Genomic DNA, 21730 nt, shown 5'->3' with positions numbered 1-21730 from the left:
TCAGCGCTCCTCTAGTCTTCCACATCTTCCACATTAATGACCTCTCTGTCTCACGACTAGCTAAAGCCAAAAAACTGAAAATAAAAGTTGGACTGTAGAGCCTCCCTGGTGGCACAGCAGGTTGAGCGCGGCACTATGAAGCTCTTCGTAGCCTCTACAAGCACGGGTTCGATTCCCGGCAGGCCAGGGAGGTACCCACATGGGGCAGCAGACCTCTCCTGTCTCACCTGCTGCTCCCCTCAGCAATGTATTTCGGTCTGTCTGCCTGTTCTGCTCCCCATTCTGTCTCTGGTGAATCCTCTCACCCTCCTGTGCCTCTGACCTATACCCTAGTTCTTGTATAAATAAAAATAAATCTTTTTTTTTGAAAAAAGTTGGACTGTAAAGTCATGAAACTTCAAATATATGGTCTTTTTCTAACTGACCCACTAAGTCATGAACAAATCTCTGGGCTCCAACTTCAATACTTTCTAGAGGTTGACTTTGGCACCACCTCCTTGGTCTGAGTCATCATCATTTCTCACATGGATTATAACTGAACTTGTCTACCTGATTCTGCTCTTTCCACGGCTATCTGTTCTTAACCCAGTGGACCAGAATGGCTGTTCAAGTGAAGGTTCTAAGGGTTCCTATCTTGTTTAGCAAAAACCAAAGTCCTTGCTATGACCTACAAGCTGTCTTAGCCTTGGTTACCCCCAAAGTAGTTGCATAAATTTACTGCAGCTTCTTCAGCTGTTTCACCCATTAAAAACATATTTCCTGTATATTAAATACTGAGATAGTGGTGTGGACAATAGAAGTGCTTTGTGGGCTTGTTGTAGATATGTGTAGGCTTCTGTACCTACAAAGAAAACAAGCAGTTTTGTGAAAAAGCAAGGCAGGGGAGGCTCCATGCAGGTTGCTTATTCTGGAAGTAATTCCAAGAATCAGAAATGGGTGAAAAGTGAAACAAGCAAGGAGGGAAAGCAAATTCAATGCAATGTCATTGCAGTGGCTGCCACTGTGGGCAACCATGGAGCTGGATTCCTCTGGATATCCTCAGCAAGCTATGTACCCCTTTGCAATTTCCCCCCCCCCAGACCACTAGAAGCAGGTGCCAATGACACATCTCCAATGTTCCTACCCCAATACCTCAAACACAAACACACCCTGGGGCTGGGTGCCTAATCGTCTAGTCCCCCACACCCCATCTCCAACCTCCCACCCTCTCAGCTGGGCTGGAAAGTCCCTCCCTACCCAAAGCCACTCTTCTCAGAAATTTGTCATGTCTTCTGTTCCCGATCATTTCCAGACCATTTTCTTTTATTTACTTATTTAAGATTTATTTTATTTATGCATAGAAGAACTGGGGTGTAGACCAGAAGTGGTGGGATGAGAGGACTCACCAGAGACAAAGGTGTGGGGGGGGCAGAACAGGTAGATCTATTGAAATGCACTGCTGAGGGGAGCAGCGGGGAGACAGGACAGGTCTGCTGCACCATGTGGGTCAGCTCCCTGCACGGGGATCAAACTCATGCCGCAGCGGCTGCCAACAACTTGATAATATTGATAATGTTTAAACCCTGTGCCACGAGGGAAGCCCCATATTCTTTTATTTATATCAAAATTGTTTTAAGAACCCTCTGGGCCTCCCCGGTGGCGCAGTGGGTTGAGTGCAGCGCTGTGAAGCTGTCCACAGCCTATGCGGCACAGGTTCAATTCCCAGCTGACCAGGGGGATACCCGCATGGTGCAGCAGATCTCTCCTGCCTCGCCCGCTGCTACCTTCAGCATTGTTTTCAATCAGTCTGTCTGGTTCTGCTCCCTGCTCTGTCTCTGGTGAATCCTCTCAGCCTCCCACGCCTCTGGCCTGTATCCTAGCTCTTGTATAAATAAAAATAAATCTTTTAAAAAAAAAAAAGAACCCTCTAAGCACTGGTGTCTTTTCCTGTCTTCCTTCACCGTGCCACCCTTACACCACTTCATAGATGAAGCTTGGGGGTCTGGGAAGTTCCTGGGGGTTATGGCGTGACTGAGGCGTGTTTGAGAAACAGACACAGTGACAGATTCCTGTTTCAGCTTGCAGAAATAGGCAAAAAACGTGTCCTTCAAAGGATGGAAGAAGAAAGTATCCACTGGTTGCCATTGCTGTGGGACTCCTGGCATGCACAGGGTCCAGAATGTTCCTGCAGGTGCACTGTCATGGGATAAGCATCTCTCAGGAGAGGTCAGGGCTGGAGTAAGTGATGGCTGATAGAGGGTAAGGGGGAGCTCAATAAGGTCTGTTCCAAAGTACCATCTTGCTCTGTCCTTGTTATCATTCTGGTCCATTCTCTTTGGGTCACTCACTCCTTTCCAGCCACGTTGCCATACTGTTCCTCCCTCAGAATGGATGTGCAGCCTCCTTTGGACCTCTGCACTTGCTGCTTTCTCTGCCTGGAATGCCCTCCCTCTGATGTTCACACAGCAGCTTCTTCACATTCTTCAGATCTTAACTCCAAAGTCACCTTTCATTAAGGCATTCTTAGCAACCTCACCTAAAGCTTAGATTCCTACCTTCAACCAGCTCTAGTCCTCTTCTTGGCTTTATCTTTTATCTCTTTGACATGGACTACCATTTCACATGATAGCTACTTTTTATCTTATTCATTTATATCTCCTCTAGAATGTGTGTGTGTGTGTGTGTGTGTGTGTGTGTTTTGTTCACTGCTGTATCTTCAGCGCATACTACAGTGATTGTTGAATATGTGAGTGTAATGTAATAAATGGAATTGAGATACTTCTTGCAGACCTTAAGTTCCCCATTTCTATGTGTGACTAGGATGGAAAGAATAGGAGAAGTGATATAACCAAATTTCAATCCATAACGCTCTAAAGATATGTGCTTGACTCAGAATTGGAATAGACCCATTTTCCTGGACCTAGACCTACCAACTGTGAAACTTTGATTCAGACTGAGTCAGCCCTACTCTGAGAAGGTTGCGTCCTTTACAGCCATCAGGCATATGATCTACCTGGTTATTCATCACACCTGCAAGTAATGCTTGGCAGTTTGATACAGCTTAGATGTTCCACATTATCTTGGGCTCATGCAATTCCTATGAAAACAGTATCCATCTCCAGTAGCTCCCAGAGAGCCCTGGCTCAGCCAGGAATGCAGGCTCATTTTAGTTGCAATCATAGGCTGAATGCAGGCCTTGGTGGAACTCACTTCTCCATAGATGTTAACCAGCAAGTATGGCCAGGTAACTGCTTTCTTCCAATCAAACACACCAGGCTATCAATTTAGTAGGGCTCTTTTGCTTTGGGATTCATGGTGCTGCACAACATCCCCCTACACCCTCATCTTCCTATCCACAGAGGGCATAGGTCAGAATAAGACTGCTGTGTGGCTGCTGAGGACTCAATCTCAACAGTCTGTCTGTGTCCTTTTTTCTGGACACACTTTCAGTCACTCACACAGGCAGGCTTGAAAGCCTGTCTGGTTCTCACTCAACTAAACCTTTTTTAGTTTCCCAACATAGTTAACCTACCTTCCAAAGTGTGGAGGGTGGCATGACCAAGTATAGAATATAATTTCAATGCAAATTGTTAAAATTAATTCCACCCTTTATTTATAAACTGTTTCTTGTGTTGATGGGATATGAAATTATAACCTAGCACATCAAAAATGTTGTCAGGGAAAGTTATGTATTTATAGAGGAAATGTGGGCAATGTGTTTACCCAAAACAAGTGCATTTTAAATATGACTATTTATACTGCAGCCCTGTTATTTATGGAACCCAAATAAAAGTCAAATGAGAAATTTCTCTTTAGGTTTTACATTTTTTTATGAAGTTAATGGGGTAAGCTAGTATTCATTTAATGATAATATGTATTTTATCATGTATGTATATATAACATGTACTGTATATAGTGAAATTATTATGCAACTTGAACTAAGCTTGTGTAAACCGAAGCATTATTTAAACTTGTACATACTTTTTTTTTTAAAAGATTTATTTATTTATGCATACAAGAACTGGGTTACAGGCCAGAGGTGTGGGGGGTGAGAGCATTCACCAGAGACAGAGTGGGGAGCAGAACAGGCAGATCTATTGAAATACACTGCTGAGGGGAGCAGCGGACCAGGCAGGAGAGGTTTGCTGTGCCATGTGGGTTGCTCCCTGGCAGGCCGGGATCGAACTCGTGCTGCAGAGCTTGTGGATAGCTTCATAGTGCTGTGCTTAACCCCTTGTGCCACCACGGAGGCCCTGTACATACTTTTAAAAACAGGTTTGATGGGCCTCCCTGGTGGTGCAGGGGTTAAAGACAGCACTATCAAGCTATCACCAGCCACTGCAGCAGAAGTTCAATCCCCTCCAGGCCAGGGAGCAGCCCACATGGTGTGGCAGACCTCTCTTGCCTTGCCTGCTGCTCCCCTCAGCAGCATATTCAGTAGATCCACCTGTTCTGCTCCCCACTCTCTCTGGTGAATCCTCTCATGCCCTGCCCCTGCAGCTCTGGCTTACACCCCAGTTCTTGTATGCATAAATACATTAATTAATTAAAAAAGAAGAAGAATAAAGAGAAAGAACTTACTTAGGTATCCAGGAAATAAAACATTAAGACTTCAAACAAATAGCTACAATATAATTTTCCTCTTAGGTTAATTCTATCCTTTATAATTACCTCTCTTCTGCTGCATCTTGGGTTAGCAATCTGTTTGCGTGAAGCCATATGCTTCTGGACTAAGAGTTTAAAAATCAGTGACTCAGCCCAACACAATGATCTGAAATTTGCCTAAGTTCTCTGGGCTCAGAAGCCTTTTCCCAAAATTTTATGCATTGATATTTCAGTAGTTTAAAGTACACATGACAATCCTTTTTTCTCAGGGTTGAACCTTTTCTTTATTTCTGTGACACAAACTCTGGCCAGTAATATTTAATAGCAGAGTCTTTAAAAAACATCAGAGTAAAGCAAAATTATCCGTAGATAATAGACACTTAATAACTGGTGTTATTCTATTACTATAATAAGTAATATGAGAATAGATGATACAGAATTTCTTTAACAGGGATCATAAATAACTATTGCATAACATTTTTGATCATCAGTAATCACATTATGGTCATTGAGGACATTAACAAATCTCCCGGGACTTCCCCAAAATCATTCAATTTCTGAAATATTTTTTATGAACATTACTCTTACAAATATTTAAGCTAGTTCCAGCTCTGTGTGTTTCCTAATATTTCTCTTACTATTGTAACACATCAAACAAACTTAAGTAATTATTTCTAACATCTTTCTTTTTACAAAGTAAAAGAATGAACCCTTGTGTTTTTTCCAAGGGTGGTCCTCTAGGAAATCGCAAAGATAATTTTACTACAAAAGATATCCTGGAAGTTCTACTTTCCCCCTCTATGTTTTATATCCAGTTGTGGGAATGCAATTAAAGGAATGCAATTAAAAATCAAAGGAAATTTGAGGACCTGATTAAAATAGGACAATGGATGCCTGAGAAACTATTTACTCAAAGTGACAATATATTTAAAAATAAGTATATAAAAAAGATGGCTGTCTTTGAATCAGGAAGCGGACCCTCGCCAAACATGGAAACTGCCAGCAGCTTGAACTTGAGCTTCAGATCCAAGACTTCAGAACTATGAGAAAAAAAATATCTGTTGCTTGTTAAAAAAAATTAGAGTAGAAAATAACATTATTATAGAGAACTTTAGCTCTTTTGTAAGTAGACTCTTTGTTGATCCTTTTCTTAAATAACCAATAACTTAATAAAGTTGACAAAAAGGCAAGGAAATTATTCTAGTAAAGCATGGACTTTTTGTTATGTAAGCAGCTTACACTTGAAGTAAACTAATAAAGGTGAAGGCACTAATCAGTAAACCAGGGCAGCAAGCTCATCAGAATTGAGAAATTTTCGTTATATTATTTAACATTTCATAGCTTTTTGGAGAGCCAGGTATTATAAACCAAAGCAAATAAACTCAATTTCAAAGTTTTGTGCTTAATTATGCTCCAAATTTCAATTTTTTGTGCTTAATTATGCTCCTTCACTTTCTGGAACACACTGGCTTCTTAGGGTAGTATTTCTCTTAGGGTGTCTTTGATGTCAAAATTGCACAAATATACAATAATACTAGAATGATATTAATATTAATATACAGTGTGTGTATCACTGCTATATTCAAATTAACCAATCAATACTTTGTCAGTGTCTCATTTCCCAGTGCATTAATAGTTATAATTCACATAAACCAAAATTTTTTTTGGATACTCACTTTACACTCAAGTATAAAGTGTCCCAGAGAGCAAAAAACCTAAATATTGTTGCTTTAGAACAAACTACTCTTTCCCTTGGAAAATGAAAGCATGATTTTATGTTTCTGTCCACTTCACAGATGAAGAAACTATTATTCCATAGCCTCAACCTCTTTTTTATAACGTTTAATAAAAGTGACTGCCTTCTATTTCACAAAGCAGAGTAATTGAGAACCATCTTTTTTGTACAAGTATTTTTAGCAGACGAGCAGCACTAATGACTATATGTAACCATGTCTCTACAACTAAATTGTTAGGGACTGAATGTTTATGTCTCCCCAGACTCATTTGTTGAAATCCTACCCCTTAAGTTCATGGTATTACGAGGTGGGGACTTTGGGATGTGATAAGCAGAGACCCCAGAAGGTTCTCACCCCTTCAGTCACCAACCATGAGGACACAGAGAGGAAAAGACCATCTATGAACCAGGAAACAGACTCTCACCAGATGCTGAATCTGGTGATTAGACTTTCCAGCCTCTAGAAGTGTGAGAAATGAATGTTTGTTGTTGAAGCCACCCTGTTTATGGTATTTTTGTTATAGCAGCGCAAACATACTAATACACGTGTATATCTCCTACATCTTCTGAAAGTGGCAACAAATGAAGGGAAGAGAGTACATTGATTTAAGTGAACCAAACTATAGCCTTTATACAATATAAAAATAAAAAGAAGTATTAACGATGATATAACTCAATTGAATACAGATCCAAGGCTGGATGGGAAATGTGAGCTGGAGAGAGAGGGTGGTGGATAACACACAAGAATCAAAGACAGCCTTGAGGGTTGAATTTGGAGAGCTCAGGGAGTGAGAATACCATGGAGAGAGAGAGATCACAGATGGTAAGCTCCGCTGACACCATCCCATGGATGTGCTGCTGTGTGGTGAAGTTCCCCAAGCTAATGACTTTCCGCAGAGGGAAAAATGTCCACCCAGATTCTAATACAAAAAAAAAGCCAACAAATGCATGAAAAAAAATTTTGTATTTTCCATCTTTTTATCATCTCCATTTTTATATTCATGAAAAGGACAAGCTAAGAGCCAAGAATTTGAGGTGGTTTCAAGGTCATATATTAAAGGGTCCACAATGGAAAAACAGGCTCTCTTCAATTTAAAGCTCTCACCAAGTTTGCAGAGAAAGATGTCATTTTTGCTAGAAATCGGTAATATATAGAAAATGCTATAGAAACAGAAGATATGCACCCCCTCAGTATCTTTTATCATGCTTTTAAATAAAACTTAATCACCTGAATACTCTCCGTTCTCCATCATGCACCCTAAATTGTTATGTTTCATGTACAATGGTTTCTCTCTTTCAACTTCCAGTAGGAATCATTGACTTCAAAAAGGATGGAGTGAAGAATTCAGTTCCAGGGCCTCCCCGGTGGCGCAGCGGTTGAGCGCTGGGTTGCAAAGCTGCCCGCAGCCTCTGCACTGCCGGTTCGATTCCCGGCTGCTCCCCGGCCACCAGAGGAGGGTCCCACATGGCGCGCAGACCTCTCCTGCCGCCCGCTGCTCCCCTCAGCAGTGTACTTCGGTCCTTCTGCCTGCTCTGCTCCCCGCTCTGGCTCTGGTGAATTCTCTCACCCTCCCGCGCTTCTGACTGTACCCAGGGCATGTATAAACGAAACAAACAAACAAACAAACAAATAAATAAATAAAACATGCCTCTATAAAAGAAAAAAAAAAAGAATTCAGTTCCACTCTCCATCTGCTTTGATGCTAAGAACTTTACACTGTCCACTCCACAGAATGCAAATATGTATAGCACTAATTCATTGACTATTAAATAGTAACAGACATTGGCCAATTTTTGCCACTGACAATTACCTTGGGGACAAATTCACGATGTTGTGATTTTCATGTCTGACTCACTTTTCCATTCTTATTCCATTCTTAACTCACCCGTTCCATTCAGTATTACTTCATAGCACACCATGCAGTGTTTTCCTAACTTTGCCCTGAGTTGGCACCAAGTGAGTGGAGATGAAAATATCTTTCACGTCAGTCTGTCTTGCTTCATAACATTCTCAAGTTGTTTTCCCCATTTTAGCACTTCAAGGGCAGTTCTGTCTGACTGGGTCCTCTGAAAGCTGATTGGATTTCTGTGAAAGAAGTGCCTGCAGAGTTGATAATAGAACAAAGAAGAGAGGAAATTAAATTCACCTTTGCTTACCAAGTGGGTAAAAGAGGGCAATCCAATGTCAAAGGGTATTTCAAAAGTCAATCTTAATGGACTTCTTTTATGGGAAATCCAGCCAGAAATACCTTCAGTCCAGAAAGTTTTTCTCATGGCTTTGAGTTTGCATCTTAATGTTATTTTTATAGCATCTATGTTGGTTTTCAAGAAAAAAAAAAAACAGAAAGAACCGACAAACCACTGAATTGAGGAATTGGAATGATAATTTGAGCAGAGTGATGAGTGGGTAGGGTATGGAATAAAAATGCCAGTTCTTCATATAGAAAAACGTTATTTCAGAAAAGAAACCTCCGTGGTTCTAAAAAAAAAGTCATTTCTGTGATGCTTGTTTTGTTCAACTTAAGAGTACAGGTATAACCATTCTAATTAATTTCTTAAGCATGTAATGCTCTTTAAATCAAACAGAAATGATGTAATTAAGTGAACATCATGTTCTTGGCATGAAGTTAAGTTCAAATTTAATTCTTCCTCTGTGTCCACTGTAGAGTGGAAATGACTGTTTTTTAATTATTTTGCAGAAAAATGTTTTCTTATATCAGGATGTAGGACAATTGAATGCATGCTGAAAAATAATATTCACATCATTTCAATGGATCCTTTTTGACAACACTTATGTGTAATTCAAAGATAAGACTTTCGTGTAACTCAAAGACAAGATGTGTGTGTAATTCCTGTAGAAACTCAGATGGCGTTGCTCTTCTGTCTGTTGGCATCTGCACTTCTGGTAGATGGGGTAGCCCAGGAAAGATATATTAGTTCCATGCCATTATATACTTCAGTCAGAATCTAGAGAATTAAGTGTACTGGTATTCCACCAGAAACAGGAATATTCTTTAAAAATACATGTACTTCCAGGGCCTCCCCGGTGGCACAGCGGTTGAGCGCTGGGTTGTGAAGCTGCCTGCAGCCTCTGCAGTGCTGGTTCGATCCCCGGCCACCAGGTGAGGGTCCCGCATGGCACACAGACCTCTCCTGCCGTGCCCACTGCTCCCCTCAGCAATGTACTTCATCAGTCTACCTGCTCTGCTCTCCGCTCTGACTCTGGTGAACTCTCTCACCCTCCCGCGCTTCTGACTGTACCCAGTGCTTATATAAATAAATAAATAAATAAATAAATAAATAAATAAATCTTTAAAAAAAAAAATAAATGTACTTCCAAAAACTATAACTCATACCTTTAGCAAGACTCTCCAAGAGGATATGTATCTTGTACGAATCCTCAGCAAGGTAGTGGTTATCAAACTCTGACCTTCAAAATATATATCTATATTGTAAGATGATTCTAGATGCTGACTGTGTCACTTGTATCATTTAATTCTCATAACATCCCTATGAAATAGTTACTGTTATTTTTCCACTTAATAGATGAAGAAAGTAAGATTGAAGAGGATGATTTAGTTCTACAAGATCACACAGTCACTGTGAGTTAGAACTGTGGAGTGACATGTGAAAAGTCACTTTGTTCCACTGTTCCTGCATCTTTCACAAAGTCCCATAGCCTGTGTATGGTAGAAGAGTTGGAATACACTGTTTCTATAACAACTATATTATTAAAATGTTATGATAATCTACAAACAAACAATGCAAATCAATTTTTAGTATTCCCTATAGAGTAATACAAGGCATAATTCTGATATTTGAAACCAATACACCCTTAAAATATCATCATGCAGGGCCTCCCGGGTGGCGCAGCGGTTGAGCATTGGGTTGCGAAGCTGCCCGCGGCCTCTGCGGCGCCGGTTCGATCCCCGGCTGCTCCCCGGCCACCAGAGGAGGGTTCCACATGGCACGCAGACCTCTCCTGCCGCCCGCTGCTCCCCTCAGCAGTGTACTTTGGTCCTTCTGCCTGCTCTGCTCCCCGCTCTGGCTCTGGTGAATTCTCTCACCCTCCCGCGCTTCTGACTGTACCCAGTGCATGTATAAACAAAACAAACAAACAACCAAAACAAATAAATAAATAAAAACATGCCTCTATAAAAAAAAAAATATCATCATGCTTGTTTTTTAACCAGTAAATGGGCTCAGTTTCCCTTATCTACCTGTGAATAGAAGGTCCAGGGTCCTTATATAGCCTTTGAGTTGTTTGTATGCTGCAGGAGAAAAGTTAGGATAACACAGATGATTCTCTTCTCTTGAAATGCAAATAAATTTTATCCACAAAAATACAAAAATGCAAATGCTCATTGCCCTGTAGATATTGGCCAGTTTTGCTTCCAAAAGTAAATTTATTTCAGTATTACTCAGAGTGTGTCTCTATGTCTCTGTGTGTGTGTATGTGTTGTTTGCATTCTCCTTAGAATCAGTTGTGACATCTTAGTGATTCCCCCATCATTTAATGACTTAAGTAAAATCTTTGACATATGTTCACTTTATATTTGTATATGACTCATGGCTTCATTGCTAAATTTCCCCCTTTTATTCTTACAGTTGAGCATCTGACAAGGGACAAGTCCAGCCCAAATCCTATTTCTCTATGGCACGTTAGATAGGAATGATGTTCACAGGTTTAGTGATTAAAAAAATAATAGTGGCACATGAAAATTGTACAAAAACTCAAATTGCATCAAAAAAGTTTTTGTGGAACACAGCCATCTCCTTAGTTTATAAGAGTGTCTATGACTATTTCTGTTACAAGAGCAGAGGTGAGTAGTGGCTAGAGATAGGTCTAAGCTTGCTCTTTAGTTCCTTCCTTCACATCTATATCTTTAACTCTTCCCTTGAATCTCTCCAGCTCTGCCAGAACCCAACTGAAAGAAAGCATCCCTCAGTCACCTCATTTCTCCAAAGATCTTTGGAACCCCCTTAGGGCCGGAGGTGTGTGTGTGTGGGGGGTACCAGCAACTGCTGCTGTCATTTTGTCCCTGAACTGTCTCCTCTCCCTTCTAACTGTCTCTGCTTCTTTGACCATCTAGGATGGTCAAACCCTTGCTACCTAGCTTCCTCTTCCCTAGCCCTGACTGTAGCATTACAAAGAATGTGTATTTTGTTATTGTTGTATTTTGAATTTTATCAATTAAACAAGTATGGAAATTTGATTTCTCTCTTGTTATATAAGTTTCTATATATTGTCCTAGATTTTGCTTTTTGGCCTCTAAAGCCTCTAATGGAGACGTCTAGCCTGTTACAGACACTTTGCCTTCCCCTGTTCTATAAATGACAGATCCTATTCTACCCTTTGAGGACATGACAGGGACCAATAAATAAGTAGTTCTTGCCCCTATAGGCCCCTGTGGGCCCTTGTATTCCTGTAAGGAAGTGTGAAATTAGCAAATTAATAATTATGTATGCATAGGAGATTATTCTTGTTCTTTTGTAATATACATCATAATATTTAGGGGTTTTGCAGCTTACTCTCAAATGGTTCAGAAGATACAAGCAAAGCTTTATGGGGGAAAGCATGCTACCCAAGAATTATGTGCCCAGCAAAAAGTTATGATTCATGGGTCAAGGAAACAATACTGCATTATCAACATCACACTTGCTAAGAGATTAGATTTTAACTATTCCAACCACAAAACCAGAAATGATATTATATGTTGAGATGGAGGTGCTGGCTGACACTACAGTTGCAATCATATAGCAATATATCAAGTATCAAGTCAACAGGACGTATCCCTTAAACTTACGCAATGTTATATGTCAAATATTTTTCACTATATGTATTTTTAAAAGCTTCTTGGATGATCCTGATGTCCAGTTAGATTTAGGATCTACTGACATCATGCTCTGTTGTTGTTTTTTTAAAAGATTTATTTTATTTCTTTATGCATACAAGAGCTGGAGTGTAGGCTAGAGGTGCGGGCAGGTGGGTGGGGGAGGGTGAGAGGACTCACCAGAGACAGAGTGGGGAGCAGAACAGGCGGATTTACTGAAATAAACTGCTAAGGGGGCAGCGGGTGAGACAGGAGAGGTCTGCTGCACCCATGTGGGTTAGTTCCCAGGCAGAGGATCTAACTTGTGCTGCAGTGGCTGCTGATAGAGTCATAGTGTGGAGACTTAACCCCTTGCACCACCAAGGAGGCCCCCCTCATGCTCTGTTTTACAGTTAATTGTATATGTGGATTTCTCCCTCACTGTAATTAAAGTTTTCTAGGGGTCAGGACTATGGTTTTAATTTTGCATACTCTGGTAGTGTGCTTTGCACATATCTCAGAAGAGCAGAATCATTGATTGTGGAAGTTGCATAGTGACTGGAATCTCTTGCCAATGGCAGGCATATCACTGTTCCTTCTTTTCCACGATGTAGCAAAAAAAAAAAATACTACCTTATGATTTTGATAACTACAATTTTGCATATTGTAAATATCTAAATATAAACAGATAGTCTCATCTGAGTTAATAGTACAAAATAGTATATATGTATATATGCATACGTACACACTATATATACATGTATTACAATATATATACTACATATACATGTATTCACATGTATATTATATATACTGTACATATATATAGTATATAAATTTGCTTTTCTCCCATATAGGTGAAAAGGTTAGTTGTTAGAGCACTAGTTGAAAACCAAAGCAAGCACGAAGTGTAATCAAATTGTTGGAAGTTCTGTTGATCGGTGGTGATTTTTTTAATCTTAGAAAATACGTGTTTCCGGGCCCCCCTGGTGGTGTAGGGATTAAGACGCAACCTATGAAGCAATCCGCAACCACTGCAGGCACGAGTTCGATTCCCAGGGGGCCAGGGAGAAACACACATGGTGCAGCAGACCACCCCTGACTCGCTCGCTGCTCCCCTCAGCAATGTACTTCCGTCCATCTGCCTGTTCTGCTCCCCGCTCTGTCTCTGGTGAATCCTCTCACCCCCCGCGTTTCTGGCCTGTACCCCTCTGACCTTGTATAAAAATTAATAAATCTTTAAAGAAAAAAAAGAGAAAAAAAATACGTGCTTCCCATACTATTTTTTCTCATTTCCAGTGCCTTTGGCAGACATTGCTAATAGGTGGAGCCTCCCTTTTTACACTCAAGTGAGGCTTGGCTCTAGAATTCTTCTTAACCCAGTATTCCACACTGCCACTAACAAATTAAGCAGGTTTGTGAATAAAAGGTTGGCACTCATCCTTGAAACACAAGTTTAATTAATTAAAAATGTCACTTCTTAATTTCTTTTAGGTCTTTCTTGCCTTCCATTTGAGTAATTTTTTTTTTTCCTGTTTTCACCCTTCTATATTTACAAGTTAAATTCTTCTCTCTACCTTTCAGTGGTGTGTCATTGGGAAATTACTTTCATGCAACATTAACCTCTCAGGCCACTCCCAAAGGACTAGTCCAGAAAGGCTCACTGACCAAATTGGGGTGCTGAAATCACACTGTTGAATCAATTTAAAGTATTCAGCGAAAACAAGGGGAAGAGATGGAGGGGGTTGATACTTACTTAGGAAGGGCACATTTCAGATGGAAGGAGAATCCTATTTTATGAATTGTTCTTCTATCCTGTCTCCCATTTTGCTGCATGAGCTTTCTCTAGTAATATTGTGGTCACCCAGAATTGAGGGTGAGCTAATAAGACGCAGTACACTGAGAATGCCTTGAGCCAGTTCATAGTGTTTCTACTAGATTCGGAGACTGGTAGGCCTGGCTATCGTTGTAATTCAACACCTATAACTTTCATGATTTTATCTTACTGGATTGAGCATGGGGCCAAAGTGGATCCTCATAAATATTTGGTATCTGATGAGTATTTGGTGCTTATCTGGTGCTTCCATCCCTTCCTCACTGTATATGTTCAGAATATAGACTTAATTTATCTATATCTAACCTAATTAAGTTCTAAATAATTCATCTAAATAATTTATACATATCTATTCTACTTAATTTATTGATGTCTAACACACCTATGCATTTCATAATTACTTCTTTCATTTTCTATTCCAGGCTTGAATATTCTAAAGTGATTCAACAAATGTGACAGACAATTGCCCTTGAGTTTTAAACATACGTACTTAATATTATAATGTCTAAGATTAATCAATGACTATTGCTTCTTTAAAAAAAAAAGGCAGCATTTAGGAACAAAATATTTCACTTCGAACCTGTTCTTTTTTCATGCTGCAGTGTTTTAATTTTCTTAGCTAGAATGCATTATTGTTACAGTCAAAACTTATTTCGTTTCCCCAAGATTGTAATCATTTTTTTGTTGTTTAGTATTTCTTCTTGCATGTTTCTAGTCCATCTGTTTAACCCATCTGTTTTTTATTTTCAGTAGAATAGAAGCTCTCTGATAGCAGAGAATTTGTATTTCTTATTCATTACTTTTTCTCTAGCACCCAGAATAGTGCTAGAGTTTTATGGATATTCAATATATATTTGTGCAAAGAATGAATGAATCAATAATGAACAATACTACCCTTTTCCAATTTGAGTGATTATGTCAAATTGGACTTCCAAAAGGTGGGGACTAAGTTTTCATGCCTTCTTTTCATTGCCTTCTACCTCTATTCAACCTAGACTACAGGGCAGGAGATAAGCTTCTTGACTACTCCCTTAAGCTTCAAAAAGCAAAAACCTCTTACAGTCCAATTTATGCAGGAATTTTAGTTCCTTATTAAGTGGTAAAGGCACATCTTTTGGCCCCGCATGAAGTAAAAATCTATCCCTGTTCCTTACTACCGTGACTTTGAATTTCTTCTTCATTCTGGTATACGAAATTTTTGTTTTCTCTACTTTGAACTCAGCTTTATAACTTAAAATAGTTATAGTCCATCCCTCATTTCTATAAATTTGGAAGAGGTGGGAGTTTCATGCCAGAATGATTTGGTTCCATAGATCTTACTAATTCATTTCATCCAGGTTATTTAATAGACCATCTCTAAGAATCATTATCTTGTTTTTGTTTCTTAGAGTTTTTGGCAACAGTCTTGTAGATATTACCATTCAAATGATCTCAATAAATAACACTGTGCTAAATATTTCAGGAAAATTAAGATGACTAAGATAGTCACTCAAAAGGCTAACATTATATCATACAGAGACTAAGAGAGGTTCATAAATAATCAAAAAGCAGAATGTCTTTAAGTGCTACAGAGATGAATATAGCTTCAGAATAATACATTCTACATTTATTATTAAACAAATTACTATGCTTATTAAAAGAATGAAAAGAGAAGAGAAAGAAGGCATCATCTAGTGATAGTAACAGAAAAAATTCATGGAAGAGGTATTGGCTGAAAGTGTCTTAAGAGTAGGAGTTCTAAAAGGAATAATGAAGTATTTGAAGGGATAGCGGGGGTCTTCCAAGTTGAGGAAAAAAACATTAGCTTATGCAAGGAGATGAAAAGATGGAAAGAATAATTGGGGAACAGCAAGAAGTCCAGCGTGCCGTGACAGGATGTTAGAATAACACTATCATTAGAATATAAAAATAAAAATGAAAATGAAATGGGGTGGGGTGGAACAAGATGGGTAAATATTTAAAATTTTTAAATGTAATTTAATTAGAAATGAAAATTAAATGAAAAATTGTTAAATTCTTAAAAGGGTGTTCAATTTAGTTATTAATTTTTATGAATACATTTAAGATCCAAGGTCACTAATAATTTAATTTGAGCAGTTTCCTCCCCGTAACACCATCCTCTGAGGGTTAGCTCCACAAGCTTCCACAAGGTTAAGCGAATTAGCATTTTTGTACCATCTAGTGGCAAAAGATGGTAACCACAGGAATGAAAATCCTCTATGGAAACATTCACTTGTTTATTTCTTAGGTGTTATATTATGGTTAGGTAATAATGAAAATGGTCACGTTTTAACAGGATGGGGAAATAGAGTAGTTTAAAACAACATTGCTTGGGGTAATTATAAACAAAGGGCTTCTTACATAGCAAACAGTTGAACATTTCACATGTTTTGTCAAGAGACAACTGCATATGGATTCTACCCAATAGTTCAGATATAGGATATATCTTCTCCCTTTGTGTAAATACATCCTCTGACGTTCACACAACATGCAACCGCCTAACAAAGCATATCTCAGAATATATTCCTGACATTGAGTGATGCATGACTGAATTTTAGAATGAATCTTAAATCTATGTGAGTTTGTAGAGAGAGCTGAGAAAAGCAAAGTTGGTGAGCAGGAGGAAGAGGCTAAAATATTGAAGATAAGGATATTCTGCCAGAATATTCACTCCTCTTTTGCCTAATCCTAATTAAGCCTCCGATCTTAGTACAGATAGATTTCCCCCAGTCTGTATCCTTGACTTCTCGGGTCTGCATGAAATGAATTACTTCTGTCCTCCCGCTGACCACTGTCCCCTAGATGCTACTGACCGCATGTCGCTACCACTTTCAGTTTCAATCTTTAGCCTCATTACAGTTTAAGCTCCTTAATAGCTGGAGCTCTGCAGGTTTCATCTGCTCTTCCGTTGCTAATGTTTAGGGTAGTGGCTGACTAGGATCCGTGCTGTGCAGGTATTACTAACAACGAATGAACGGATCACTGGAGAGAACTGTGCTGCAAATGTGCAAAAGCTTCAAAGAAAAAAAAAATTTTCAGGAAAATGACTAAAAGAAAAAACCTTTTGTTAGTATCTGGATTTCCTACGTGACGATCATTTATTTGCAATCTCTGCTGCCTTAGATTTTTCAGAGGACTTAGCTTCTCTCCAGACCTTGATGGTGGAAAATAATGGGTCACTGACATCATCCTTGCCCAGACTAAATAAGAGTGTGTGTCACCTCTTATGTGCTTTTATTATTTCAGCATCCCTCCTCTCATCAACTCCTTGCAGCAACCCAGAGAGTCAAAGAAGGCAGTTTTTTTTTAAAAAATCTTATTTTCAGATTAGAAAATCAGTGATCATGGAACCTAACTAGGCATATTTGAAGTGGAGTCACATTGGTTATGAATTTTCTAAATCCATAATACCTAGGTAATAGTTCAGCGTCCTCTCTATGGCCTCATGTTGTTTATGTAAAGAGAGGAAAGAAAAGAAAATTTGGATGCTAAATAATTGCAGGGCCAAATGGCAGAGAAAAAAAATAAGCTATAAAGCCTGTATTATTTTTCTCTTGCTGCTGTAACAAATGATCACAAATTAGTGTCTTCAAGCAATGCAAGTTAATTATCAAGTTAATTATCTTTCAGGTCTGTACCCAGCAGATTGGGGTGGGGGTTGGCAAGCTGGATTTCTGGAGCTTCAGGGGAGAATGTGTTACCTTGCCTTTTTCAGCTTCCAGAAGCTGCCAACCTCTCTCCCTCTCATAGCCAGTCAGGGTGGGCTGGCTTCCCATAGGACTTCACGGTGACCTCCTCTTCAGCCTCCCTCTTCTACTTTGAGACCCTCATGATTACATTATCTAGAACAATTTCCCCGAATAGCACTTAATCCTCTTACTCAATGTAAAATAACTTAAAGCTTTCTGGTATTGAGATCTGGAGAACTTTGGGTAAAGCTGGGCCAGGCACTATCTGTTCTGCCTATTCCAGAGGAATAATGGATTCCAAGGAGGTTACTGGCAAGGAAAGCCCCCAAATGAAAGGTGAGGCAGGTGCTTGTGTCTCAAATGGAACAGTGTGTTTCCATCAGTACACAGTGCAGGCTACCTGATATATATTATTAACTTGTATTGATCTTGGCAGACACAAAGCCTGTGGATAATTTTTACATGGTTAAACCAGAATCTGTCCTACTTTGTGCTTGTGCAGTTTATTTTTCCTGATTTGAAAAAAATCAGGATTTTCATATATTCCTGTTCAATTGCATCTCTAGATTTTAGCTTAGTTCAAATTGTTAATAGAATTTTGTTTCCCAGTTCTGTCTTCAGTCATATCTTCTATGCTACCTAGATTTTGTTGCATCCTCTGACTTGACTAGAATGACTTTTTATATCAACACCTATGTAATTTACAGAAAATAGAAACAAAAATTTGGCTACAATTTGCCCCCTAACTTTGAGTTTACTTAATGATAGTTACATGTAGCTCTTATTTTAGGGTATCATAAAAGATGCGATTAAATGCTTTGCTGAATATATAATCACCATTTTAACTCACAGATCAAATAAAAGTATAGCATGCATTCTTTTGAGTTTAGGTATTCTGCTTCTTAGTGACCACCAAACTCTTCTCTAAATGTTTGAAACTGCATTTATGTCATTTGCAGTTTTATTTTTCTATTCTAAAGTTTTGAGTTTCTACCTTTTAACCATTTTTAAAAACCAGACCCTCTGTCATTCTCTTCATATTTTTCATTTCTCTGAAATTACCAAGAAGGCAATATAGGTCTTAAGTTACCAGTAAACAGCTGTGAGATGTAATTTGTGCCTGGAAACATGAACTTATTTGAAACAGATAGGTGTCTGCTTACTCTAACTCGCCTAGCTCAAGTTTCGGCTCTCTAAAGTCCATTTTCCTTACAGAAGAAGAAAGAACACCCAGATTGAGTCAAATTTTTATTAGTCTTTATATTATTCTCCTAGGTAAATTAATAACTTTGTGTTTATAAACACCTATGCAGGCTTATTTTTCTGTGCTCTCTAACTCCACTCTGGCTAAACCAACCTCTTCTCCCCATCTCTTCCTTCTCAAGGGACTAGGTAACTCCAGCCCTCAACCAAAGATTTTTCCATAATACTTTATAGTTGACACCACATAACCCGATAGTGGAACAAATGGTATTAATCCCCTTGAAATTATTTTCTTCTGTTTGGAGAAGCACAAAGAAAGAATATACTTGCAATTCATTTTAGTGTAATAAGAACAATAGTAATAGTAGAAGCATCACTGGACCTGGGAGCAGGTCAGAGTTCCCCAGCCCAACCCCAACCTCCCCAACGACAAAGGTGGGTAAGCTACGAGTGTACCAACCTTTGTCCGCTGTTCCACCTGCCAGGAGCCAGAGGGATGGATGGAGGGGCCCTGCTCCCAAATTGAGAAGGGATCTTATGAGCTTCTGGTCAAGTTTGAAAAGAGGGCTCCACAGATACTGCTGAGGGCAGGCAAGGAGGGTGTCAGTGTTTATTGATTAGCGAAAGAGCCAGGAAGAGTACTCAGGGGAGGCCTCTCTGGGCATGAGAGACTCCCCGAGGTGCCAGGGATAGGAGTGCATATAGGTTTTAGGGCTGGGGTTTGAGAACAAAGGAATTACACTTTCCTGGCAGAGAAAGCAAGGAGAGTGGATTTGGCTCAACTCCATTTGTCCATCTCAGTGCAGTCCATTTGCTGTTGCTAATTGTGAGCCCCCCTCAGCTGCAGCTTGTGATGGGCTCCAAGGTGAGCAGCTCATGGAGGTTGTGTGTCTGTAGCTCCAGGTCAGGTCTCAAAGGCTGTGACTCTTCTGGGTCTGTAATATCCCTTTCCCCATAGCAGCCAATTTGATAAGCTGTGGGAAGAGACCTCAGCAATGCTCAAACCGGGGGAAACTGGTAATAAAAAACAAAGGGCCAAGGAAATTTATGGCAGGGGGTGTCCAGATCTAGAGTCATCAGCTTTTTGTTTATCAGCCCATGGGAACAGCACCATTTTGAGCAATTTTATCCTTGAGTACTGTCCTGTCTTTTTCCCATGACCTTTCCTGTCTCAGGAGTAGAAATAAAAGCTAAACAAACTAAAATTACCTTCAGAAGCCACGTCCTTCTCCAACCCTCCGTTACTTATTAGTTAATCATTTCCTCAAGCTATTTAATAATAATTTCAGCTACATTTGAGCTGGTAGGTTGGGATTCTATTGTTTAAGATGCCAGATTCTCTTTCTACTTTGTGAGTCAAGGCTACATTTCTTTGTGTTGCCTTATTCTAGAAAAAGGTGCCAATTTGAAATTCTTTGAAATTATCCTGAATTTAAACCCAGGATTTAGAAATCACATCTCTTCGCTTGGTACTTTTTCTTTTTAGAATTGTAAATGTTTTAAAGCAAATAAGAATAGAGTGCCTAAAATTAATAGATTGAAAAAATGGTATACAATATATAACTTCCATGAATTGATAACCTTTACAAAATAATGGACTGACTTGACATGACAAACTTTCCCTAAAAATTTATCTTTTAATTTTGGCTAAAATCACATAGGCAATTCCGTAAATAAGACCTTGATCTCTAGCAAGCAAAAGAGCATTGCAAATTGAGCCAATTGTTTGCCAGGAGGAGCGGAGGTTGTAGGTTGGCATTTGGGGTTGCAAGTCGAATTCTCCTTTTCTACATTAAATACTGTCCAAATTCCAGTTCACATTTATTTTGCTCAGCCAGCCAAATTGTTAAATCACAGCCTATGTCTCCTATGATCTGTGTATTCCCATATGATTTATTTGTCTGAAAATCTATTAATGAGATATGGGGATTTGAGTTTACGCCATGACAACCAAGCGTTATAGCTTGTTTGCGATTTCCTAGATACAGAAACTTGGAAAGGAACATCTTCCCTGCAGCTGCTTACTTAGTAATGGGAGCTGGTAACTATGGAAATTTAGATTGAGATATTGTGTGGCTAAATGGTTACAAGGTACAGGCAGTCTGATAAGTAACCTGCTCAGACAGTAAAATATGTCATAGTCAATACACTATTTTATAGAGGTCTTTTTACTAAAATGTCTTATCATTCTCTCTGTTATTCCCACAACCACATTATCATGATAATTCTGTTCTCCATCCCCCAAGAATTTAATACCTCCCCTTTCTTTTTTCAGGTAAATTTTGTTGAGTGAGTGATGATTTTTATGGGAATAATGATAACAGTCTTTGTGTACTTTTGCACATGTTTATTTTCAGTAGCATTATCAATATTTCCTACACACCGTGATGCATCAAATCTGGAAACTTAAATGGGTGTAAGAAAAAGGTCTCAATACTGGGAATGCTTACAATTTAATTGAAGAGATACAATATTTACAAAAATGATAGCATGCATGTCCTTGGAGGAATATACATTATTTTATTTGGAGTGATGAGTTTTAGAGAATTAGGTTTTGGTGGTCATCTTGAAGAGTTGAAGCATAAGCAGATAGAATGAAGGGCAGAGAACGCTGCAAGGATAAGAAACTCAGAAAACAAATGCCTAGAATACTGGCAGAAGTGATTAGACTTCTCACCAGGTTAAACTACTAGTGAGAAATACAATTGGAAAGTTGGGGTGATTGTGTATTCCAGCAACACATTTTTACCAAGTTTATTTATATTTGACTTCCTTTAATTTACTTGCCCGTACATCTTAGACCATTAATTGTAAGTGAAATGTTTGAGCTATATCAAAGGAAAAGAATATCATGAATGATGTCATTACCTGG

Source organism: Talpa occidentalis, unplaced genomic scaffold (genome assembly GCF_014898055.3).
Source record: "Talpa occidentalis isolate TD23 unplaced genomic scaffold, MPIMG_talOcc4v2.1 talOcc4.7, whole genome shotgun sequence".
In the NCBI taxonomy this organism is placed as follows: domain Eukaryota; kingdom Metazoa; phylum Chordata; class Mammalia; order Eulipotyphla; family Talpidae; genus Talpa; species Talpa occidentalis.
Note: the sequence above shows the minus strand (reverse complement) of the source record.